The sequence below is a fragment of the Moschus berezovskii genome, chromosome 20, assembly GCF_049115385.1.
Source record: "Moschus berezovskii isolate FMDL1 chromosome 20, NW_MosBer_1.0, whole genome shotgun sequence".
Classification (NCBI taxonomy): domain Eukaryota; kingdom Metazoa; phylum Chordata; class Mammalia; order Artiodactyla; family Moschidae; genus Moschus; species Moschus berezovskii.
The window spans coordinates 68475132-68501415 of record NC_142479.1 but is presented as its reverse complement, the minus strand read 5'-3'; the positions used below and the strand labels follow the sequence as shown (position 1 = coordinate 68501415).

Sequence of the window (26284 nt, the reverse complement as noted above, 5' to 3'; positions counted from 1 at the left end):
TGTACCCAGAAATATATTTAGCAAAGCAATTTACACCATCACTGGCTGATGGATTGTGGTTTTCCAAGTTGAGTTTTAAGATGTAAATGGGCTCCAATCAGGGTTTGGCTGCGAGAAGATGCTCCCCTCCCATCCTGTCCTGGTCCTTTGGGCTCCAGCCTCACCTGGGCAGCCTCCTGGGGTGGACAGATGGCCCTGAACTCCTCCTACCTCCCAGAGAGGCTCTGCTGGGAACGTCTCTGCCTGGCGGGCGAGGGAAGGGGCGGGGAGCAAAGAGGCAATATAATAACAGTGATAACAGCCATTTATCAAGCACTTACCGTGTGCCAGATACTGTGAGCTTCCCCACGGGTAACTCATTCACCCCTCCCAGCAGCCCCAGGAGATGAAGAGCACCCAGGCGCCTCTTCTGAGCAGCCGTGTGATTTTGGGCTTATGGTCTGAGCCCTGTCTCTTTCTCTGCCTCAGTTTCCTCGTCTGCAAAGTGAAGAAAATAAGAGCTATATGTGATAAGCGCTAAGCGCAATTCCTGGAAATTAGTCAACTCTCAACATCAGACATCAGTGAGTCTATGAAGCGACAAATCTCCTGCTCAAGATCAAACAGCTGGCAAGCACAGAATCGGGATTCAACATCAGGTGCACAAACTCTGAAGCTCTTAGCTACAGGTGGGGATGGCCCCACACTATACTGGTACCCAGGCCAAGCCTCTCTCGTGTCACCTGCCTTTTATGTCTGAGTTTAAGGACAGAGGAGTCAGGGAGGGGTCAGTGAGGTTTGATAAAACACATCCAGGAAGCCCAGGCAGGAGTCGCCTCTTGGTGACCGGCCAATGCTGCGGGAGATGCTTGGGAGAACTCCCCAAGGTTCAGGCTACCCTGGGGCAGGTCGGCTGCCAGCATCCAGCCCGGCCTTTCCTCCTCGGTTTGTCTCCATCCTCCGTGCGGAGTGCCCTTGCCTGAAACAAGGGCTTGCTGGAGCAGGATGAGCAGCTGGCCTTGGGATTTTATTTACTGAAATGATTTGCTTATGAACCAGCATGTTAATGCGAAACTGAATATCACTCCGGCTCTGATTAAATCATCACAGGTTCCAAATGAATTGAATTGACCGTACACAGAACCCTGGACCACGTAAGGCTAGTGAGCTCGGGTCCTCCTGCCCTGGCCAGCCACCCTTTCCCAGAAGAGCAGCCGAACGGAGATGTTACTGGGGACCAGGAGAACCCAGGGGGAGTGACAGCGCTGGCCTCTGGAGCAGGGAGCCCGGCCCCAAAGGATACTGCCCAGCTCGCTCCTTCTGTTGCCACTGCCAGGCCTCCGGGATTGCGTGTGGAAAACAGACCCTTTCCCTCTCTGACTTCCTTTGAGCTGATCCCTTACTTCACTTGTGCTTCCAGATGACACCTCTGCCATGAAGCCACCCTGGATTTTCCCAAGTGGAGTTACCCCTTCCCATTACCCTCTCCATCTGTGGTTTTCTTAGAACTACACACTCATTTGTTGCTCCTTGAGCCTGAAAACTGGAAGCTCCTGGAGAATAGAGACCTTTGTCTTGGACTGTCGCCGAGACCAAGACCAGTCCCTAACAGGTCACACCAGCAAGGGCTGCGCTCTCAGCTGTGCAACTGTGCTATAATGGGGGTGCCCCCGTGTGGCTGGGTTTGTCCACTATGGTTTACCACAGTGGGGAATGGAGTGACCCTGGAGAGGCTTAGCAGTGGCCTGGCTGAGGGCTGACTTTACTCTAGCCCCAAGGCACTGAGCTCTGGATGTGGATTCGTGAACTGTTCACCGGTTCATCAGATACCCCAGAGATGAGCAGACACTGCGGGGGCCTCTCTGGAGGTCACCCAAAACATGCACCCTCTTATTTCTGGGGGATCACAGGAACCTCAAACAACTAGGCTGCCTTTGCCCCCCCATCCCAGGGTCATCTGTCCCCATGTGGTCTTTCCCCTCCAGAAATGACAAGCACCTCTCCTTTTCAACGCAGGCATCAAATAATAATAATGATACCGTGACAATAGTGATACAAAATAAAGTACCTTTAATGTGGTTTTTCTTTTCAGGTTATAAAAATAATACATACTGATTGTAGAAAATCTTCAACAAAGCGGAGAGGTGAAACAAAACTAAAATCATGTAATCCACACTAGAAGTAAATACTTTTAACATTTTGGTACATTTGTATTAAGACTTTTTCCAGGGCTTCCCTGGTGGTCCAGTGGTTAAGACTGTGCTTCTACTACAGGAGGCACAGGTTTGATCCCTGTTGAGGGAACTAAGATCTCACATGTCACACAGTGTGGCCAAAATTAAAAAAAAAAAAAAAAGACTTTTCCAGAGTGTGTGTACTCCTATGTCTCCATATTATAAAGCACATTTAGGATCACGTCATGTACTTTCATTAGCGCAATACTGCAAACCTTTCCTCACGTGACTAAGGGTTTTCAGACCTCCCCACAATAGCAGCCTCATCTTTTCTCCTTGCATTTTGGTCATTCACGGAGGCCAGCAGAGAAAGTCCAGCCCAGGAGGGAAGGGAAAACCCACCACGCATTAACCAAGTCAGCCACTCATAAAGTTAAACATGTAAAAGGCAAAGAGATGCACAGTTAATCAAATAGTCGATTAGTCCGAAGGTTGAAGGAGATAGAGCAGCTGTTTCAATCTGATGCTTTAAATGTTTAACAAGCAAAGTCACCTCTCTCGTCCTACCTCAGTAATCCCCCCTCTCTCGGGAATCTGACATCCTGAAATCTTGAACATCACGAACCCCGTCCTGACCTGAGCATCACCCCTCCATGAAAATCCTTTTATTTTTACAGTGTAAATCAGCCAGTAATCAACATTTCTGACCACCCAAAGCTCCGGGGCTGGTGCTCAGAGAAGTTTCCTCTGGAAGTTTGGTGACATTTACAGCCCCACACCCCACCCCCACACACAACCTGCTTGTGGGGGTTGCGGGGGCACTGTGTGTGCAGAGGGTGGAAGGGGTGGTCATGGTAGAAGCTGGAAGCTGAGACTCTAATCTCGAATGGAATAGCCCAAGGTCAAGCACTGGGGACCAGCATATAGCTTTGCTGACCCAGCCACAAATTTGAAATAAATGGAACAACTCTTACAATCATTTCTGACTGCCTTTTTCTCAGTGGTTCTCAACCACAGAGTCTTGGAAGGTCTGAGGCTGTTTTGGTTGTCACAACTGGAGAAGGAACGCATCCTGAGGGTGGAGGCCAAGGACGCCGCAAAACACACCATGCCGGAGGACCGCGATCCACGTGGCAGCAGGGTCGATGTGGCCGAGCAGGGCTGGAGGAGAAAATGGCAGCCCACTCCAGTATCCTCGCCTGGAGAATCCCATGGATAGAGGAGCTGGGTGGGCTACCGTCCGCAGGGTCACAAAGAGCTGGACACTGAGCGACTGAGCCCACACGTATGCAACTGAGCAGGGAGCTTCCAGTGGCTCAGTGGGTGAAAAACCTGCCTGTCAGTACAGGAGACACAGGAGCCTTGGGTTTGATCCCTGGGTCAGAAAGAGCCCTTGGAGTTCAGTTCAGTTCGGTTCAGTTGCTCAGTCGTGTCCGACTCTGAGAGTTAGAAAGATCCCTTGGAATAGAGAATGGCAAACCCACTCCAGTATTCTTGCCTGGAAAATTCCATGGCCAGAGGAGCCTGGTAGGCTACAGTCCATAGAGTTGCAAAAGAGTGGGACATGACTGAGTGGAACTAAACAACAAATCGCGCAGGACCCCACTGGCTGTTCTGGGACAGGCCTTCCCCCTTATCCCCTGCTTCAGCTCCTCTCTGAAGTACCTAGGTAATAGTATTTGATGCACATTTCCTGTGCTGTTTTGCAGAGGTGAAAACCCCCCACCAAAGGGAAGATGTTGACTACTTGATGACCATGAGCACCTGGCCCCAGGCCTCCTGGAGCCTCAGGACTGGTAGACGGAACCCTCATGACATCCCCTGATCAACATCAGCCGATCAGAGGATCGTGCACAAGCTAATCACACACCCTGTGACCCCCCCCCACCCCAATGACCCCCAGCCTCATCACCTGCCACTTAAAAATGCTTTTCCAAACCTTTCTGGGGAGCTCACCACCTCATCTCCTTGCATGGCCCGGCAGTAAACGTTTCTCTGCTCCAAACACGGACATTTCCGCTTGTTTGGCCTCACTCTGCGGTGGGCACACAAACTTGTGTTCACACAGAGAACGAGGCACCTGCTTGTCCCTGTATGTACACTGAGAACCTTCCAGATTCACAGATGCACATTCTCATGAACTCCAAAGGCAAGCTGGGTGGCTGAGACTTCGCCCCTGGAGATCAAAAGCATAAATGGACAGAGGCCTTCTCGGGCGGAGCAAGGCACACCCTGCGTTTGAAAGCACAGGACATGCTCTGGGGAGCAGGTAGACCCTGGGCAAGTCTGAAGGCTGGAAAGAGGAGGAGACAGAATTGACAGGGTCTTAAAGGGACTGTTCTTTGAGCATCAGAGATTTGTTCTTCTTGGGGCTCTGTCTACCACCCCAGCTCCCGAGATAACCCAATGGCCACTTGCTGTTCCTACAAACCTCTTGAAGTGTTGCAGGAAGGGGGACCCCTTCCAGGGTCCGAGAGTGGGCTCTTGTCTAACACTCAGAAATGAAATTTCTGAGGAGACACATGAGCTGACAAAGCCCCTTTATTGGGAAGGGACGCCTGGGCGGAGAGCAGCAGGGTAAGGGAACCCAGGAGAACTGCTCTGCCTCATGGCTTGCAGTCTCGGGTTTTATGGTGATGGAACTCGTTTCTGGGTTTTCTCAGGCCAATCACTCTGACTCAGGGTCCTTTCTGGTGGCTCACCCACTGCTCAGCCAAGACGGATTCCAGTGAGAAGGGTTCTGGGAGGTGGAAGGGCACGCAGTGTCTCCTTTTGACCTTTCTCAAATTCTTCCTGTCAGTGGTGGCTTATTAGTTCCACGTTCCTTACCAGGACCTCCTGCCATAAAATAACTCACGCAAGTGGTTACTGTGGTACTGGCCATGCTGGGAGGTTTTGGTCGGTTTGGGAGGTTTCTGTTTTCCCTAACAGAATGACTGTTGAGTTGACTTGCTGGTATTTGGAGAGGCTGTCCCGTTAGGTCACAGGTTTTACGGCCACACCTCTGCACAGAGGGCAAAAATCAAGGGTCCATGGAGGTAGCGTGTCCTCTACTGAAAACTGGAACACAGAAATGAGCCTCTGGCCTTTATCGCCCGGCTCACCTCCAGGAGGGCCGTTGTCTAGGCAACGGCTTCTGGTGGTGATGTCACCTTGATGTCATCCATCTCATCCTGGGAGCTTCAGAGAACAAGCCAGGGCTTGCATGCCAGGTCACCAAGTTCCACCACCTCATTTTTCTTCCTTTTTGGTATTCTTAACACTAAGCACCACCTTGACTAAATGCTGACTGCCACGTGTTCGTGCATGGCCTGGAGGGTTAAGAAAGGGGCAGCCAGCCTGGAGACTTTAACAAAAGACCCAACCTCAAGGTGGATCTCAGGGCTGGCAAGAGAGAAGTCTGCTCTCTCATCCCACATGAGACACTTCTTCTATTGTCAGCACATGAGGATCGGGGTTTCCTGATTGCATTGGGGGAAAAGGCCATTCCTTCCCTACTAATATCTGAAGCCTTTCCCAGTTGGGCTGATTCAATTTTTAACGACAAATAGGAGCCCATGAGACCAGAATATGGGAACAGAGACAGAGCTAAAGAGAGATTCCAGGACAGGATAATTGAGCATCAGGACAAAGAAGCTCCGTTCAGCTCAGTCGCTCAGTCGTGTCCGACTCTTTGCGACCCCATAGACTGCAGCACGCCAGGCTTTCCTGTCCGTCACCACCTCCCAGAGCTCACTCAAACTCATGTCCATTGAGCCAGTAATGCCATCCAACCATCTCATCCTCTGTCGCCCCCTTCTCCTCTTGCCCTCAATCTTTCCCAGCATCAGGGTCTTTTCCAATAAGTTGGTTTTTTGCATCAGGTGGCCAAAGTATTGGAACTTCAGTTTCAGCATCAGTCCTTCCGATGAATATTCAAGGTTGATCTTCTTTAGGATTGACTGGTTTGACCTCTTGGCTAAGGGAACTCTCAAGAGTCTTCTCCAGCACCACAATTTGAAAGCATCAATTCTTCAGCTCTCCAGCCTTCATTATGGTCCAACTCTCACATCTGTATATGACTATTGGAAAAACCATAGCTTTGACTATATGGACCTCTGTCAGTGAAGTGATGTCTCTCTTTTTAATATGTTGCCTAGGTTAGTCATAACTTTTCTTCCAAGAAGCAAGAGTCTTTTTTAATTTTGTGGCTGCAACTACCATCTGTAGTGATTTTGGAGCCCCCAAAAATAAAATCTGTCACTGTTTCCACTTTTTCCCCATCTATTTGCCATAATAGTGATGGGACCGGATGCCGTGATCTTAGTTTTGGGAATGTTGATGTACAAGTAAAGTAGTGCCCTCTCTACGAAGCAGCTGGATTGGCTTGCCACCTAAGAACTTGGAGACTGACTTGTTCTGCCACTCAAAGGGGTAGAAGGCCAGAAGTCAAGCTGGAAATATGTCTTCTAATTTAGGGTCCCCAACCTCCAGGATCTAGTGCCTAAAGATCTGAGGTGGAGCTGATATTCTAATAATAGAGACAACGTTCGTAGTAAATGTACTTGATTCATCCCCAAACCATCTCCCACTCCCAGTCTGTGAAAAACTGTCTTTCACAAAACCGGTCCCTGGTCCATAAAGGACAGAGTAATCCACCTAACTCCTGGCCCCAGGCACCAGCGTATGGCTCCTCCAGCTTGGGTCTGCTGCTGCTAAGTCATTTCAGTTGTGTCCAACTCTGTGTCACCCCATAGACGGCCGCCCACCAGGCTTCCCCGTCCCTGGGATTCTCCAGGCAAGAACACCGGAGTGGGTTGTGATTTCCTTCTCCAATGTGTGAAAATAAAAAGTGAAAGTGAAGTCGCTCAGTTGTGTCTGACTCGAAGCGGCCCCATGAACTGCAGCCTACCAGGCTCCTCCATCCATGGGACTTTCCAGGCAAGAGTACTGGAGTGGGTTGCATTGCCAGCTTGGGTCTAACTTATAAGAAAGTATGTGGATGCCTCAGCCACACCATGGCTCTTTCTTCCAAGAGTCCAGAAACCCTCTAGACACAGCTTTAGAACTTTTCAGTGCATTGTGTGGAATTTGGCCTCGGTAAATTTAACTCAGGGGAGCACTGAAGGTCTACCCTTCCTATCATGACAGAAATAAATGAGGAGCTGGCACTCCCAGAATAAAACAAAAGAAGTCCTAATTTCCATGGTAGAATAAAAAAGAACCATTGGGAAACCTAAGGTTTGTAAAAAGTAAAAAGGATCTGAACAGCATGCGTGGGTAGTCTGGAGAACCGTGCTCTCTGCTCCCCTGACTGTTTGAAAATGCTGCTTCTAGAAGCCGGAGACGTTGTCAGAGGCCTCGGGGCTTGGGGAAGATTTGGTTGGACCTAAAAGAAGCTAGACTACGGGGAAGACAACTTAACCCAAACCTGAAAACACACAGACATGAATTCTCAAACAGCCGCTTTCATTCATTCGTGTGATATTTATTTCCTCCTTATAACATTCCCAGAGCTAAGCCAGGTACTGAGTAAGTCTACCTGAATGAGACCAAGTGCCTGCCTGTGAGGAGCCCGGGGGTGGGTCAGGCTGGAGGGTGCCAGTTGAAAGAGTTGGCAGGCTTCAGGACAGGCGTGCTCAAGGGGTGCAGCCCACAGAGCCACTGCCCCCTTGTGGACTCCTGGGGATGTGCAAACTTCCAGAGTCTGGAGTGTCTGGCAGACGCCAGGTGAGTCTGAGCAATGACGCTCAGTGGGATCTGGGGGGCTCTCCCACCGCTGCAAACAGGCCCACTCCCAGGAAAGGCACAGCCCTGAGCCACTGAGAGCAAGGACACCGTTAACCTTCACCTGCCTAATCCTCTGTCTCTCTTCCTGCTCAGAAACTCTCCACCCTGCCCTGCTCTGCAAAGGGAGCTGCCCAAGGGAGGGACCAGCAGGGAGTCCAGGGAACCGGGTAGGGAGATCAAAGGGTAAAAGCCAATCAAAGCCATAGCCTCTCTGCTCCCATGTGCTCCCTCCCACCAGGTCAGCACCCTGTCGCTGGCATGGATGGTTTCATTTTTCTGGAGAGGAAAAGAACAAACACGGTAGATGATTGTAGTGGAACGGCCAATAAGTAACGTTTGGTCTCCTTTTTACAACCATTCCCTAGGGCCCCATTATGGTAATTTTTCTTCTATAACTGGCAAATTGTATAACGAGTCAGATGATAAACCAGCAAGCAAGGCAGAAATTTGCATTTTAATACAAGTGCCTTATCACTCCCCCCGCTGCCATCTTGGGGAGGTCGGGGCCTCCCTGATCCTGGGTCCTCCCCGTGCCCTGCCCTCCTGGATCCCTTCTCGAATTCTGAGTGAATGAGTCTGGAGCGCTCAATACATGTAATTTCTCTGCTTTCTCCAGATATTATGTGGCAGAGAGATGAAGACCCAGGTCCCTGGAGGCAGCCGGTCTGGCCCTCCCCTAGTTTCACACAAGGAATACGTGTCCTTGGGCACAATCCTGCAGTGTGCCTCAGTTTTCCTTTCTGAAAAATGGGGATAGTTATGCCACTTACCATGTGGCACTAGTGGTAAAGAACCCGCCAATGCAGGAGATCTAAGATGTGGGTTCAATCCCTGGGTTAGGAAGATCCCCTGGAGGAGAGCATGGCAACCCACTCCAGTATTCTTGCCTGGAGAATCCCATGGACAGAGGAGCCTGATGGGCTGAAGTCCACAAAGTTGCAGAGTCAGACACGACTGAAGCAACTTAGCACAGGCACTCATCCCACCTACACTATCAGTTCAGTTCAGTCGCTCAGTCGTGTCCGATTCTCCGCGACCCCATGAATCACAGCACGCCAGGCCTCCCTGTCCATCACCAACTCCCGGAGTTCACTCAAACTCATGTCCACAGAATCGGTGATGCCATCCAGCCACCTCATTCTCTGTCGTCCCCTTCTCCTCCTGCCCCCAAACTTTCCCAGCATCAGAGTCTTTTCCAGTGAGTCAATTCGTTGCATGAGGTGGCCAAAGTATTGCAGTTTCAGCTTTAGCATCAGTCCTTCCAATGGACACCCAGGACTGATCTCCTTTAGTATAGGGCTCTTTAAAATGTGTGCCTGACACAGAGCACATGCTTGACAAGCATTATTCATGACATTGTGTTGGTGACGATGGTGACGAGCTCTGAGCTCCCCATGGGTGCTGAGGATAGTGAGTCCTAGTTGAGACTGTAGTTATTACATCCGTTTCTGTGACCTTTGCCCTCACCTGTGCTCTGCATCACCTTCAACACCGAATCCTCAGATCACAGTTCTGCCTTTATAATCAGGGTTCAAGAGTCCTCGAAAGGATCTGAAATGAAACTGGCCATAGGTTACAGAAGATCTCCTCTTTCTTTTCTCTCTCTTGCACACACACACACACACACACACACAACATCACCATTACCAAGGCTTCTGCTATGCCATATGGCGACACCCTGGGTAAGCCTAGTTTGGGGAATTCTAGAACCGTTCACCCCTACAAAGAGGTGACTTAGTCTCTGGACCTCTGAGTCCCAGGTTGGACCTCTAAACTCTGCTCGGTCACCTCTAGCCACGGAACTCTGGGAAAGCAAGCTCCTTTCTCGTCCGTAAAGTGAGGGTAATAGCATCTACTCTTTTGAGCACTGAACGGGTTAATAGATGCTTGTGCCTGGCGCCTGCCAAACACCAGTTGAACGTACCAATTAGTTGACTCCAAAGGGCACTCACAATCTCGGTCAGCTTTTACGGCACGGTGGTTCCACTTGGCAGGGACGGTCCGTCCTTTCAAGCTCAAGAGAAACCAGAAAATCCTGCCAAAAACCAGGGATTATTATTTGAGCTCCAGGAGCGAGGGCTCTGGGGACTCGGCTCGTCCTATTGTTTGAATTTATAGACGTGGCCCTCCGGCAGCCAGGAGGATGGAAAGCGCTGTTATCGAAGCGGATTTGGGGAGGATTATTCTTAGAATTTCATTCAACCCCTTGAGACCATTGGCAATTCCAAACTAGAAAGGGAATGGAGTTAGTTCTGTATCATGATGGAGTTTTTGTCCACCTCGCATGGGGGAGGTGGGAGGGGCTGCTCTTCCTACGCAGAATGAGCCACAGACCACAGTGAGGGCTTCGGTGGTGATGTCATAGCTAAGATCATCCTTCCATCCATTCATCCGTTCATCCAATACATATGTATTGATCTCCTACTCAGGTATGATCTAAACCCTTAAGATACAGTAGGGATCAGGCTTCCCCAGTGGCTCAGTAGTAAAGACTCTGCCTGCCAATGCAGGAGACTCGGGTTCAACCCCTGATCTGGGAAGATCCCACACCCCACGGAGCAGCTAAGCCCGCATGCCTATTGAGCCTGTGCTCTAGAGCCTGGGAGCCACCAAGTCCACACGCTGCAGCTCCCGAAGCCCGCACGTCCTAGAGCCCATGCTCTGCTTCTCAAGAGTAGCTCCCACTTGCCTCAACTAGAGAAAAGCTCGCATGGCAACAAGACCGAACACAGCCAAAAATGAATTTATAAAATTATTTTTTTAATGTATGTTAGGGGTCAAAGCAGACAACATTCCTCACCTTCGTGTAGCTTGTGTTTTAGTGTAGGGAGACACACACACATACCATAACACAGGTCCAGGAGAGTCAGATGGTGGACTTGGAGAAGGTCCCAGGAGAACCAGGAAGGCTCCACGGTGGCTGGACTAACCGGAGGATCAGGGAGATGTCAGTTGCTAGGGGCTGGGAGGTGACAAGTGACATCCATGTCAGTCTGATCCATGTGTGTGGATCCCAGCAGCTAACACCATCCGAGTAATGTGAGGTAGAACAGGAAATGCCTTCTAACTGATTAACAGCTCAGAGGACCAAGTCTCACCCGGCCGCCTCCCCTGGATCAGGAGGGTCCCCAACTTCAACAGCAAAGAAGAGATGAATGACCTTCTCCCAGAACGTCATTAGGTTGAGTTTCTACTCATTCAATCAACATTTGCGGGGCTGAGTGCCGTGCGGCCATAAAGGTGGATGAGGTATGACTCCTGTCATTAAGAAGCTTGCCAACTCAGAGATGATATAAGATATGCAGGTAGATAACTCAGATTAAAGAGGAAAAATTGATGGGTGCCCCTGACAAAGTATAGAGAAAGTGTTCCGAGAACCCCAGGAGGGAGATGACTTCCTGCTTGGGCAGGGGGCGGGGGATGGAGGGGAGGTGGAAGGGAAGTCATCAAGGCAATGTGGAGGAGGTGGTGTTGGAGTCGACCCTTGAAGAGGCCCGAGGAGAGGCCTCCAGTGAGGCACCTGGGTGAGCAGGGTGGATGGGGGACGGGAGGCTGGCGGGGGCGAGGCGGGGTGCGAAGGGCCGCAGTGCTGGAGCCAGGAGGGAGGGAGAGGTGAAGTCCACCGGGCCTGACCCGGGACGCCTGAGCAGCTGGGGCCGCTTCTCTAAGCTCATGGCACCATCACTGCTGCCTCCCTCTGCACTCAGGGGCAAACGGCAGGGGCTGTGTTTAGAAGCCTCCAAAGAGGAGGACGAGGAGGGCTTGTAAGATGTGTCTTATTCTGAGAACCTCAGAAGCCCAAGCTTTCCGAGCTGGGAAAGATATTAAAGATGACCCCTCCCACCTGTCGCCGCATCCTTGTCTGCTCCAGCCTCCTCTGCTTCCACGCCTGCCGGCCCAGACCCACCTGCCCATCCTCACCCCGGCTTCATACCTGGGCCAGTTGCGGCCAGGAGCAGGCGTCCCGCTCAGCTCCCTGGGTCTGCAGGGCTGAGATGAGCATTTCCAGCGCGGCCACACATCCCCCCGCCCTCCTGAGCCCAGCCTGATGACTTCCTGCAGCGACTGGGTTCACACATTCAGCGCCCACACTCCCTCCGGGGACCAAGGGGAGAGAGGGAGCCGATGGGAGTGGGGAGCAGCATCTTCCGGTTTGCTGGGGAGGGGGCCCTCCTCCTTGCCCTTTCCTCCCGCACTTTGAGAGCATCCAGAAAAGCCCTAAGAGCCCCCGTTTTCCTCCCTGCCTCTCTGAGAGGGGAGACACATGGCTGGAAGGCTAGAAAAACATCCCAACCCTTCCAGGAACAAACATGAGGGCCTGGTCCTGATGTGAGGACCAGAGCCTCTTGGAGCTGCGGATCTGGAAGCTGCGTGGGAGGAGGGAGTGGGGAGGATGGAGCAGAAACCTGCGCCCAAGTGAATCCCATTCACACGCTTCTCTCAAATTCTCTTGCCGAGGTGAGACAAACTGTTCTTTGAAAAATCCAACTGGGGAGACATTAATAACAGCGCCTCCTGAAAACGGGGAGGGGAGCCCACACTAAATAATCGAAGGTCTTTGAGAGCTTGTGCGGGGAGACGCGATGTTCTCTGCTGTGCTGACGAAAGGTTAGTAAACCCTGGTGACACAGGGCAGCCTGTTGGACCTGCAGGGCTCCGGGCCGCTTCCTGGAAGGACGCGTGCGCTCCGACTCACGCCCAAAGCCAGAGCATCTCACAGGCTTGGTTTCTCCCGGGTCTCCTCCTTTGTCTGCCAGCCCCAGAAAATGCTTGAGACAGGTCCAAGGACACAGGAGGAAGACACAGGGGGACATCCAAGACTCGCCGAATCCGAAAGCCGGGCAGTGTTCCTCCCAACTCCTCTCACTCGGCCACAGAAAGGATGGAGCCCAGCCTCTCTCTCTGCTGTTCCTTTTGGCTCCCCAGATGGTGCAGTGGTAAAGAACGTACCTGACGGTGCAGGAGACGCAGGAGACTTGGGTTTGATCCCTGAGTCGGGAGGATCCCCTAGAGTAGGAAGTGGCAACCCACTCCAGTATTCTCGCCTGGGAAATCCCATGGACAAATCCCTGGCGGGCTATAGTCCATGGGGTCGCAAACAGCTGGACACGACTTAGCGACCCTTACACACACAGAGGTGAAAAGAGAAAGGGAGGAGGGGGTTCCAAGCCCCTGGCCTCCGTCTGGGTATCTGACCCCCAAGGTGGAACCCCCACTGAGATGGAGCCCCCCCTAGGAAGGCTTACCTCTCACCTGGCATGGCCCCATCTTCCCTCACAATGACGTCCAGTCAAGAGACCCACAGACAACCGTGAGAGTGAATGGCACCACGGTCCACCTTCCAGGGGGGCGTGGGCACGGAGAGGTGTGCGCCCAGTGTGCCCTCTGGTAGTTGGGGGAGCTAGCACAGGGCGGGGAAGGAAGGCCAGCGGTGAGCCGAGAACGTCCAGGTGTGCCGTTTGCCTCCTGGGGGCCCTACTCCCGCCGACACAGTCTGTGCACTGGCTTCATCTTGCCCCAGCCCAGAGCTGCCAGCGCTTGGCAGCCAGAAACCCAGGCTGTCTCTGGACGCCGCCAGCTGCTTTGATCTCCTTGGCTAGAGCTTGGCGGCAGCGGTTTATTACCACCTAAACACCACATCCGGAATCTGACAGAGAAATAAGCGCTTGGGCGACACCCAAATGCAGCACCAACACAGACACGCCGACATTTCCATCTGCCCCTCCGTCCCGAGGGCCCCTCTGTGCCATCGAAGCCACAGGCAGGAAAGTAGGTCACCCCGCCCTGTGGGGGGACCGGGCAGATGTTTACCAGACGCTTTGCGGAGGTCGGCAGGGGGATTCTGTAGGGGGTGTGATAAATAATAAACCCTTTACCTAACTCCCAACAAACTGCAGCTGGGAACACGGGAATGTGCTTGCGTCTTAGCCAATGATTCTCAACCCTGTCCACGAGCAAGAATCTCTGAAGGAACTTGGTTTCAGAAACAAACAAACAGCAACAACAGAAACACTAAAAGTCTGGGTCCCGCCTAAGACCAATCCATTCCGAATCTCTGGGGGGAAAAGGTTGAAACATCAGTGATATCAAGAGCCCCCCAGGTGTCCTAAGCACGTGCAGTCATGGTGAGCACCTCCTGGTCCAGGCAGAGGGGAGACGGCCCTTCCCTTGGAGATCGTCAGCCGGGAGAAATCGCGGGAGGAAGGAGACAGGATATTCTTCCTGGTGTCTACTTCCTCTGCCTCCAACAAGAAGTTCCCTCCCCTGGGACCTCCTCCTTCCTCTCACTTACCTGCGCTTGACTGACTCTTCAAAACCCAATGGAAACTTACATTACCAAATGTAAAGAGAGAGCCAATGGGAATTTGCTGTATGTCTCAGGGAACTCAAACTGGGGCTCTGCAACAATCTAGAGGGGTGGAATAGGGAGGGAGATGGGAGGGAGGTTCTAGAGGGAGGGGACAGATGTATACCTATGGCTGATTCACGTTGACGTTTGGCAGACACCAACAAAATTCTGTAAAGCAATTATCCTTCAATTTAAACATAAATAAAAAATTTAAATACATAGAAAAAAACTATAACCAGTTTCATTTCCTCTTCCTCCAGACCTGCAGCACGTGTCGTGAACCTGGTCACCAGGAACCACGCACCTTGTCCACTGGGCTTTCGGCACCTACTGAACCCTGAGCTCCCCCTGCGTCTCTGTCCCCGACACCCGTGACTCTTGAAGTGTCATCTCCCAACTCCATCCTTGTCACCTGGGCACTTGTTAGAAATGCAAATTGTGACTCTCCTCCAAATCTACTGGATTAGAAGCCCCAGTGCGGGGCCGGGGGGGTGGGGACCAACAACCCACGTTTTAACAAGTCCTCTGGGTGAGGCAGAATCACCACTCTGGGCTCTAGACCCTGGCTACTCAAACTGTGGTCCTGGAGCCCAGGGAGGGTCAAGGCAGAATCTCAAGCCCCATCCCAGACACCCTGAACGGGATTCTGCACTGATGTCCAGAGGACACAAACGCGCAGTAAACCGTGAGAGCTGCTGATGGAGGCAGCATCCGGAGGGCCTCACCTGGCTCATGGAAAAGCAAGTTAAGACTCTGTACTTCCACCGCAGTGGGTGTGAGTTTGATCCCTGGTCAGGGAACTGAGATCCTACATGCTATGTCATGCAGCCAAAAATAAATAAAATTTTTAAAAAGGGGAAAAAAAAAAAGCAACTCCATTTCCTTGTCGCAAGGACCTTATTCCTCAGTCCTGTTCAGAAGGTCTCAGCCTCGATCACAAGCTGCAGGTGCTGGGGACCCACAGAGAGAATCTAGAGAGGTTATCAGAAACACAAACGGTCTCACCTCTCTCCCTGAGAAAGACCGAGCTGAGACATGGCTCCTTGATTGCTGTATCTGGTCCTTGCATCCTGGCCCCTTTCCCTGAATGTGAGCAAGCCCCTTGACACTGTCCGGATGGTCGGCTTGCCTTCAAGGGGCTGCCTCCCTGGTGGAGGGCTGATTGCTCCAAGGTTGTCGTCTAAGTCAAGCCAAGCCCATTCATCCCATCTCCGCAGCCTTGCCCCATTTGACATTCCTCAGCCATGTGTGCTAAGTCACTAAGTCCTGTCTGACTCTTTTTGACCCAATGGACTGTAACCCGCCAATCTCCTCTGTCCATGGGATTCTCCAGGCAAGAATACTGGAGTGGGTTGCCCTGCCCAGGAGGGAATCTTCCCTGCCCAGGGATCGAACCTGTGTTTCTTATGTCTCCTGCATTGGCAGGCAGGTTCTTTACCACTAGTGCCACCAGGAGGCCTGTTCCCCAGCCATGCTCCCCTTAAACGCGCTGGAGGGGAATGACATCAGTTCCAAGAGTGGGACTCAGCTGGGAGGGGCAGAGACCAGAAGAGAGGACACGGGGTGTCATGGGACCGCCCCAGACTCCCAACCCACTGTCCGTCCAGTTCCTTCCCACGAATCCCGAGTGCCCACGATGTGCAAGCCTGGTGCATTCCCCCGACTTCTCGGTCACATTAAAGGTTGTTAAAAATTTATCCAATGTGAGATTGATATTGAAATGCCAGTTTCCCCTGACAGGTTATAAATAACTGCTTTGAGTTCAATTTTGAGGTTTTGATTTTAAAAAAAATTAGTAAGCAATCATGCATTCATCTGTGATTGAATTCAAGACACTTTTTCCCTCCTCCCTCAAAACCCATCTTCAAAGGCCATTACTACTCTCCCTGCTCAGAGAATATTGTGTATGGAGCTTTAGTGTCCCCTGGGGAAGTAAGACCATTCTAAGAAGAAAAAAAAAAAGATGTATTTCCATCTCTGTTCCAATATGCACAACCTAATTAAGATTTTATAAACATTCGCCCAACAGGAAAACACACACACACACACTCACATTCACGGACACCTAAATTAGCAAGGCAAATATAGTCTAGATGAAGTAGCTTTCTCGCCTGATTCCGTCCAGTTTTAATTAGGTGTCTGTCACGGGGAGAGTGTCACACAGAGAGACTGTCTCATTTTGAGTCTTCAGTTTGAGCTTGGGGTTGGGGGTCCCCCATGCGCGCCCTTTTCCTGGGCGTCCCAATGTGGTCTCCTTTGAGCCTCCCTCCCTGCTCATCGCCCTCACCTCTCACCTGCCTCTCCGGCTGGGGGAAGACAGAGAAGGACCTTCTCTCCCAAACAGCCACATTCCAGGGGCCTCCCTGTATCACCGGTTCACCAGGGGCAGCTCTGTTGTGGACATGACCGTGGCAGAGCCACACCTGGGAGACTGGCTGGTGGCAGCGGGGTCTTGCCAACCCACGTCAGATGCCGGCCATGGGGACAGGAAGCACAGGCTCCCCTGTCTCCCCAAATGCCAGCAGGGCATCCTCTCTGCATCCCGAGGAGCCGTCTTGGCGGGGAGTGGGGGTGGGGGGGATTGCTCTTGGACCTGCTGATGTCTGCTCTCCCATCCCTACTGCTGTGCCATGTGGCTGGAAGAAAATCCAGAAGATAATTAGCTTTCTCCTTTTCCTGTCCCTAAGGCTGTTTGAAAAGTACATTTTCTTTCACACATCTCGAAAATTAATTCTGTTTATGTTTTGGAATAGCATGGGAGGGAGGAGTTGAGGAAAAGTGTCACTCGCTCCTTTGGGCAAAGCTGGGGGTGCGTGGGGCTCAGGGCAGGGGAAACTCGCTCCTCTGAAGTCAGATTTTTTTTTTGGCCGCATAGCAAGTGGGTCAGTTCCCTGACCAGGGATCGAACTGGCGTCCCCTCATCTGAAGATTGGAAGTGAGACGTCCTAACCACCAAACCACCAGGGAAGTCCCTGGAGCCAAATTGAGTGCAGGGAGAAGGGAGGGGCCCGGAGGAGCCAGTGTGGGACCCTGACCTCCAGGGCAGCCTCCTCCTTTGAGCAGCTCTTTTTGCCTATGACAAAGCAAGCACTGCACCTGCCAGATAAAACTGCATCAGAACTTTCCAAGAGAGGCTGGTGATGGGAAGCGGGGAGGGGAGGCTGGAAAAACAGGCCTCAGGAAACTAAAACATGGTGACTTTTGAGCGTGCTCGCCTTAGTGACTAGCACCCTTCACTGGATCCAACACTTGGAGAGCATGTATTTGCCTGAACCACCCCCACTCCCCACCCCATCTTCAGGCAGGAACCCAGGCTGGGAGGCCTCCGATGGTGCATGCATAGGTGGAGGTGACACCAATCCCATTGCAAAGATGGTAAAAGTGAGGCCCCAGGGAGACTGTGAGACAAAGCGAAGATTTCCAAGCTCCTGGCTCAAAGAGAACTCAATCCAAGCTTCCTCGTACCCTGGAGGGATGGGGATTCGGCTCCTCTCTCTGCCCGGCAAAGGCAGAAATAGTGGAAATCTATGCAGAAAGAGCAGAAGGGCTGTGCAATTGACATGAAGAAGAAATTGCTGGTAGGGATTTATTTTAATTCAATGATAACGTCTCAAGTGCAAGTCTCTTGACACAGAGAAACAGAGGAGTAGCACGGCCTGCCTTTAGGGTATATACAGTCTGCCGGGAGCGTGAATTAAATGCCGGAGCAATGATGGCCAGAGAGCCGGACAGGAGGGCACCGTGGGCTCTAAGGAAACGTGGGCCTGTGATGTCCGGGCTGGGTGTCTGAAGCCTCCCTCCGGCCGCCCGCAGATGTTCCTGGAAAGAAGGCCGCCCACCTGTGCACCCTGCCGTCCCCCACTCTGCCCCCCAACCCCCACCCCTGGGTACAGCTGCAGCAGCCAGCAAGGCAGCCAGGCCCTCTCGAATTAGCTGAAGTGACACTTGCTTTGTATACACATGTTTACAGTCAGGGCCAGATGGTGAGGGATTGGCTCCGTTTCAACGCCACTCCAGTGTGCCCGGCTGGGCCGGCTCTGCGCGTGGCTAAAAGATAACGTGGGGAGAGGGCAGCCCCTTCCTTCCTGAGATGCCGGCCCTGAATCTGTTCCCCATCTGAGCAGCCCTCACTTAAAAGCAGCCTTAACTTGCCAGCTGTCAGAACTTTTTATCAAATCTCCTGAAATCCTACATACAGAATGAGAGACATAGCCCACTCTGATATCCTCCAGAGTTTCCTTCCCCTTCTCTTCTTTTTCTTTTTTTGAAAAAAGAAAGAAAGCATGTTTGATGGAAAGGAGCTTGCAAACGATCACCGATGACAGTGTTTATGTTGCCAAATTATTTGTACTGGTAGGAAAAGAGGGCGGACAGAACGTGGATCAAAGGGAGTGATTGTTTACCAAACTAGAGAGACGTTCCTAAGTGACTCGATGGGAAAAAGGGAGGAGAGGGAGGATATGGGCAATGAGCCAGGGACAGACTCAGACACGTTTGTGTGTTTCCATCTGCCTTCTCCCAAAAAAGATGGTGGAAGAAATCCATCACAGACAGCTGTTCTCTGGGGCCAGGAGGAAGCCCTGGACTGCCAGCTCCCGTGAGACTTGAGCCAGAGCTTCTAAAACATCCAGAAAGGTGGTGATGACATGAGGTCCCTGCCCCTCTGAACTTAATCTGAAAGCTCCCCTCCCAACAAAGCCCATGAAAAACATACAACGCCAAGAGAAAAGAAAAGAAGAGAAAACCAGAGATGGACCTTTATAGCCTCCAACAGCGGGGGTCAGTGTCAGCTGCTCAGTTGTGTTGGACTCTGGACTGTGGCCCGCAAGGCTCCTCTGTCCATGGGATTCTCCAGGCAAGAATGCTGGAGTGGGTTACCACGCCCTTCTCCAGGGAATCTTCCCAGCCCAGGGATTGAACCCGGGTCTCCTGCCCTGCAGGCAGACTCTTCACCATCTGAGCCACCAGGGAAGCCCCTATAATCTCCAACAGTGGGAATCAAAAGATCTGAGTAAAAAGCAACAAAGTTTTTGGAAAGAGCACTCCAGAATTCCTCCTTCAGAATGAGGGCATTTCATTCAAATTGTCCCTCTGGGAGCCCGGACCATTTACTCCAGGGATGGGGCCATTATTCAAAACATTTTATTCTGAAATTAACTTTTTCAAACTAACTTTAGATTCAGTTCATGAGAAATATTTCACAGTCTAATAGCCGTAACTTTAGCTGTGTGTGTGTGTGTGTGGTGTGTGTGTATGGGGGTGTATGGAAGGGGTGTGAAGCTGAGGGTGGTTGCTGGAGGCAGGATTCTGAATTCATTTGCACCAGAGAGGTTTCCAAATGGTGATTCACTGACCCTTCTCACCTAAACAATCTGGCCCCAAAAGACGCAGCTGCGTTACCTTTGAAAATATTTGGAAGAGTCTGCCTGGACTTCTTGTTCAAGGTAACTCCAGAAAGGAGGTCCAGAATGATTCCTGCTCGAGCAGCTCATCTGAGCCTTGCAGAGTGAAAGCTATGATGGAGGAAGAAGATTACACTCTCTTGAAAGAGCACACACACATACACACCTACACACACACACACACCCCTACACACACACACACACACCCCTACACACACACATACACACAGAGTCAGGATGCACATTCAAAGACTGGCCCCAGCATCCCCTCCTATTTTGCTGTCCGTTTATGCAGCCTCACACATAAGCACAGCCCCAGTAAGGCATTTGGGTCTGTTTTGGTTACTGGCAAGTCCCCAGAGGCTGGAACACTGCCAGCACATAGCAGGTGCCTGATGAATAGCTACGAAATGTGGACCAAGGACACAGTATTAGACGAGGCTTGAAGCAGGGTGAGGTAAGCGTGGGAGCCGGCCTTCAGGATGGCCCTGACAACGCTCCCTCCTGGTATTCGCATCTGTGTGTCATCTCCTCCCAGGTCGTGCCAGGCCTGATCTCTGTGACCAAGAGACCATGCAGACGTGATGGTGTGCCACTTCTGAGACTGGGAGGAGCCAACGGCCATGTCACCAGCATCCTTATGCAGAGGCCCACAGGGAGAGATGCTGAGCCTTCTTGCATGCGGCCAGCCAGCAACTGAGGCCTCCAACAGACACCTGAAAGAGCCACTTTGGATGTAGTCGTTCAGTCTCCCAGTCAAGTCTGACTCTTTGCGACCCTACGGCCTGCAGCATGCCAGGTTTCTCTGTCCTTCACTGCCTCCTGGAGTTTGCTCAAACTCATGTCCATGTGGACACGGGACCACGGGCAGTCTTCAGCCAATGGTGGCCCAGCCCGCATCTCAAGACGACACGGAAGTGTGGGGTGACTTGTTACCCGGCATTTGATAACTAAGACAATGACAGAATGGAGCAAAGCACAGGCTAGGCTGCACCTTTGCGATCGCCCATCGGGTTGTATTTTTCACCCCAAACCTTGATTCTGTTTTTCAGAATCTGTTGGGGAAGAAAAGGAGTGATAGAGCTGGTCATACCTATCTTGTAACAGGGATTACAAATGACATGTGTTTTAGGGACTCTTCCAACCCATCTCCAACCCTCCTTAGATATTTCCACTTCAGATCAGGACACGTGGCTTCATTTCTTTTCTTTGAAGTCACTTTTTAAAAAAAATATTTATTTTTATTTGTTTATTTGGCTGCGCTGGGTCTTAGACTCAGCATGTGGGAACTCTGGTCTTCACTGAGGCAAGTGGGATCCTCTGTTGTGGCACACGAACCCTTAGCTGCATGTGGGATCTAGTTCTCCGACTAGGGTACAAACCTGGGTCTCCTTCAATGGGAGCTCAGGGTCTCAGCCCCTGGACCACCAGGGAAGTCCTTCCATTTCTTTTATGACTTTTCTTTTGTCATTTGATTTTGCAAGGTGCATCTTGGCCACACTACTAGAGCTGCACCTGGCCTGTTGCTGCTGCTGCTGCTAAGTCACTTCAGTCGTGTCTGACTGGGCACCAAATAAATACCTGCTGAACGAGAAAGTCAAATAACTGGCCCCTGCCTAGTCTACTTACCACAGGGCTGACCAGAGCGCACGGCCAAACTCTCCTCACTGGCTCTCTCCCCTGGGATCAGGGTCTGCAGAGGATGAGAGGGAGAGAAAGGGAAGGGATGGACCCACTCATTCCTGTTGTTCTGGCTAATGAGCTGGGATAGAGATGACAGAGCTGTGGATGGAGAGAGAGAGAGACTGGAGACTTTTCCAGCCACGATTATTTAGTAGGAGACACGGGGGCAGATTGAGAATGAGCTGGTTTTCATTACTAGATAATGAACCCAAATCGTGGAAGAAAGGGATGGCTGGCTGGGGAAAGGAGCTGAGAAGCCCTCCCACTCTGCTTTGTCAGGGAAGAGCGCCAGGGACCCACCGGATACCAGAGAGAGGCGTACCTGGCTGGGGGAGCTTCCAGATGGCCTTCTCCCTCTTTGGTTCCAGAAAGAATAAATATATAGTTACCTCGAACAGGGAACTCAACCTCTGGGCAAAGCCAGCTTCCTCCTCCAGCTGCAGCCATCAGCTGAGCCCCTGCAGACAGCTTCCCGGAGTCTTGGGAATCCCTGCTGATCACAGAGCCCAGAGCCCCTGCCGCCCCTGGTGGAAGGAGATGACCTCTCTAAGTGTCAGGACATTGGGAAGAGTGTCCGGGGCCTTTGGCCTCTACTTTTTAGAGTTTCCAGATAAATAAAAACAAGGACACTCAGTACAATTTAATTTGGAGTTCAAATAAATGCTGTTTGTTTGTTGTTGTTGCTTAGTTGATCCCATGGACTGAGATTTTCCAAAGAATACTGGAATGTGCTACCATTTCCTTTCTCCAGGGGATCTTCCCAACCCAGGGATTGAACCCAGGTCTCCTGCATTGCAGGCGGATTCTTTACCATCTGAGTCACCAGGGAATCCCAACAATACTGGAGTAGGTAGACTATCCCATCTCCAGAGGAACTTCCCGATCCAAGAGTCAAACCAGGTCTCCTGTATTGCAGGTAGATTCTTTACCAGCTGAGCTACCAGGGAATCCTTTTACTATAAGTGTAGTCTGACTATTGCATGGATGATATTTATGTGAAAATTTATTCTTCTTTTTCGGGAATTCAAATTTAATGCAGCTTCCTATATTTTCTCTGGCACTTTTGTGACAGGCCTTCTCACCCACCTTTTCCACAGTCTCCTGTTCCCAACAAATATGGAGAGAGGTTTGAGATGCTGAAGTTCATGTCTCGAGTCCATGTCTCCAACCCTGGAGAGATGCAAAGGTGAAAAGTGTGGTTTAGTAAGAACAGTGGTCACTAACAGGTCCACTGGCTATTTGCTGCATGATGAACCAGCCCAACAGTTAGTGGCCTAAAGCAAGCATGTCATCATGCTCAGAGATCCTGTGGGCATTTAGACAGGGCATGGCAGGAAAGACTAGTCTCTGCTCCGTGACTGGGGGCTTTGGCTAGGAAGATGCAAAGGCTAGAAAGTCATCGTCACGTGTCTGACGGATGACATGTCTGTGGGCTGAGACCTCATCTGGGCTCTGCAGGGGCATAGGCACATGGCCTCTCCATGTGGCCTGAGCCTCCTCACATCCTTGAAGTTGAACCCCTTACCTGGTAGCTCAAGGAGATAAGGCTGATTGTCCCATGAGGCCCAAGGAGGCATTGTCTGCAACCTCTTGGTGGGGCTGGAGGGGTAAAGGATCTGCATGTGTTTTAAATTCTGGCAAGCAGTGGGGAGACCTTAAGTGGAAGGAAAGAGGGCAGCTCACAGCGAGATGGTGGAGATGAGAAAGGTCTGATGATGATGGAGAAGCTCCAAGGAGAAGTCTTCCCCAGAAGAGGGATGCTTGCCTAGGAAGAGACGCTCCGGGAGGTCTGGGAATTGAGAGACCTGGGAGTCAGGAGAAGCAGGCATGCTGGGCTGAAGTCCCGGGGAGATGGCAGGGGTGGGCTTTCAGAAGGAGCCACTGCTGAGCTTGGGAGGCATCAGAAAGCACCCCCAAACGTTCCTGTACCCCCAGAAGGTTTACATTTGCACTTCATCAAAATTGCTGCCGGAATTGCATTCTACAGACACCATCTGCATTGATCCTACTCCTACCCATCTGCACACACTGAGACTCTGCGTCCCCCGTCTCCACTGGAGAGCAGAAACATCTGCCTGCAGCAAAGCAGCCTCCTCCCAGCTCGCCTAGGAAGGGATTTGGCTGCCAGTATGTTTTTTTTTGCCTGAAAAACCCCATGGACTGAGGAGTCTGGTGGGCTATAGTCTGTGGGGTCACAAAGAGTCGGACACAATTGAGCAACTGAGCACACACACGGGGACAGGATCAATTCTGCACACCTGGCAACAGCCCCCCTTTGAGGCTGGGGTAGGGGAGACATGCACTGACTTACAGAGAACAGACTGTGGTTCAAACAGAGGGAAGGGGAGCTGGGGGTGCTGGGGGGGCTGGGCAGCCTGAGACCCTACACGGTGCTTTGTACACTCCCATCCCTTCCTGCTCCCCCAGCGCTGCCAAGAGGAGCTGGGAGCAACCTTAACCTCGGGGCTTTGGCCTGGGAAGTCTGGATGCTTCCCAGCAGCCCCCTCCTGGGACACCTGCCTCTAGGCTGCCATAGTCAGGCCTGACCGCTGTGCACGGTGGTGGGAGCTGGCCCCACATGGAGCCCAGCCCTTTTGAAGCCTGAGTTAATTGGATTTTATGGCATCCTCTCTTGCCTGCCCCATCCTTATTAAATGACTGAGAGGAGAGGCAAGGAGCAGCAGGTCATCACACAGAGAAGGAAAAGGTTAGGACAGCGGAGTCTTTGTGGAAGGTAATCAATGCTCGGCCTCCCCTCACCACACCTCACCATGTAGGAGCTCAAACAGCGCCCAGAACTTAGGGGAGAGTGTGGAAAGGTTAGCTGCCTTTATTACTATTCGTATCCGTACTGGCTTTACTTATGGGGAGTTGTAATCTCAGCCTGTGCTTAGTCACTTAGTCATGTCTGACTCTTTGCGACCCCATGGACTGTAGCCCACCAGGCTCCTCTGTCCATGAGATTCTCCAGGCAGGAATATTGGAGTGGGCTGCCATTTCCTCCTCCAGGGGATCATCCCAAACCAGAGATCAAACCCAGATCTCCTGCACTGGCAGTCAGAGTGTTTACAACGGAGCCACCTGGGAAGCCCACAGCTACACAATCACATGTGTGTGTGCAAATGCATGTGTGCACTTATCCCGTGCATTCACACCCAGCCAACCTGCCATCCGGGGTGACCTGTGACTGCCCGCAGGACCCAGGAGGGCGGTGCTCCACCTGCTGTTCAAACAGAGAACTGCTTCTCAGGGCACAGAGCTCCAGCAGCTGAGTCACCTTGGGCTTCAGCAGCCCCATCTGTCCCCTCCAATCTGTGATAAGAAGGCTGGAGGAGCATCACAGAGTTTTTCCCTCTCCTTGCTTCCCGAGGTCCGTAATTTAAAGAAAAAGGGTGGCTATTCAAGATAACGCCAGTGAAATTGACTAGTGTGAGAGATGGGATCTCACGCTGGGCGCTTCGCTTCCCTGGGGTGTGACACACATCCCAGCTTTGTCATGGCCTCAGGGAGGGCGGCGGCGGGACTTCCCCCTACCTTGACTTCCAGTTTGCCCATTGAACTGGCTTCAATCAGAGGAACCGATGCAAAGACTTGCCACCCCAAGGAAAGCACAGCACCCCCATCTCCTGCTGGTGTCTGAGGAGCGTAAAAACTCAGGGAGCAGACTGATTCCAGCCACAGCCCAGAGTCAGACTCTGCTGGGCTCCAGCCTACCCATAGAGTAGCCAACTGCCGACCCGCAGAGAGTAAACGAGCTGGCTGGTGTGTCCCACCGAGATGATGTGTAGTTTTTGCACAACTCCGCCCCAGCCATGAACAACCCATACAGCACACCTCCCTCCGTCTACAGATTTACATTCTAGAGGTTTTGAAAATTAAATTTAAAAAAAATCAAGGGGTGAATAAATTTTTTAAAGACTCAGATATAGTAGAAAGCTAGGAAGAAGAAAGACCATGAACTGAACTACAGACCCGTTAACCGCCTCTGTCTCATAGAGACTTATTGTTCAGCCACTCAGACATGTCTGACTCTTCGTGACCCCATGGACAGCGGCCAGGCTTCCCTGTCTTTCTCTGTCTCCTGGAGTTTACTCAAAGTCATGTCCATTGAGTCAGTGATGCCACCCAACCATCCCATCCTCTGTTGCCCCCTTCTCCTTATAAGCATATTGAAAATATAACGGAATGCCTGCTAAAATCTGTTTATTCCGTCCCATTTCTTTAAGACACTAAAGCTGACACCCTATCCAACGGACGCGTGCAGGTCTTAGGGCCTCCCTCTGAAGCCCCCTCCCATCTCTCTCTCCACCCCACCCCTCTAGGCTGTCACCGAGCACTGGGTTGAGCTCCAAGTGGCCACAGCAAATCCCCCCTGGCTATCTGTTCTGCAGATGGTAACGCATGTTTCCATGCTACTCTGTCAGTTCATCCTAGCCTCTCCTCCCACATCGGGTCCACGAGTCTGTTTCCCATGTCTGCGTCTCCACCGCTGCCCTGCAAATAGGTTCATCGGTAGCATCTTTCGAGATTCCACACACATGCATTAATGTACAATATTTCTCTTTCTGGTGTACTTCACTCTGTATAATCGGCTCTAGTTCGTCCGCCTCATTAGGACTGAGTCAAATGCAAAGAAATCAAATTTTGATAGTAAAGGTCCTCATCACTCAAGGAAAATTCAGATTAAAAATGATACAAATGAACTCACATACACAACAGAGAGAGACCCACAGACAAAGGAAACAAACTTATGGTTATCAAAGGGGAAGACAGGCAGGGATAACTTAGGAATCTGGGATTAACAGATACACTACTGTACATAAAACAGATGAACAATAAGGACCTGCTATAGAGCACAGGAACTCTACTTAGTATTTTGTAATAACCTACAAGGGAAAAGAATTTGAAAAATAGATACATATGCAGGT

General features: G+C 51.5%; 1 long non-coding RNA gene across 1 annotated transcript; it reads right to left on the bottom strand.

Annotated features, from left to right (window-relative positions):
- Positions 1–7580: 7580 nt before the first annotated feature.
- LOC148774787 (uncharacterized) lies at positions 7581–13461 on the bottom strand. Its single transcript, XR_016035420.1, has 3 exons — positions 10723–13461; positions 9847–9957; positions 7581–9473 (listed from the first exon to the last, which is right to left on the bottom strand). It is a non-coding gene; the product is annotated as an uncharacterized LOC148774787 (long non-coding RNA).
- Between the last annotated feature and the right edge of the window lie 12823 nt (positions 13462–26284).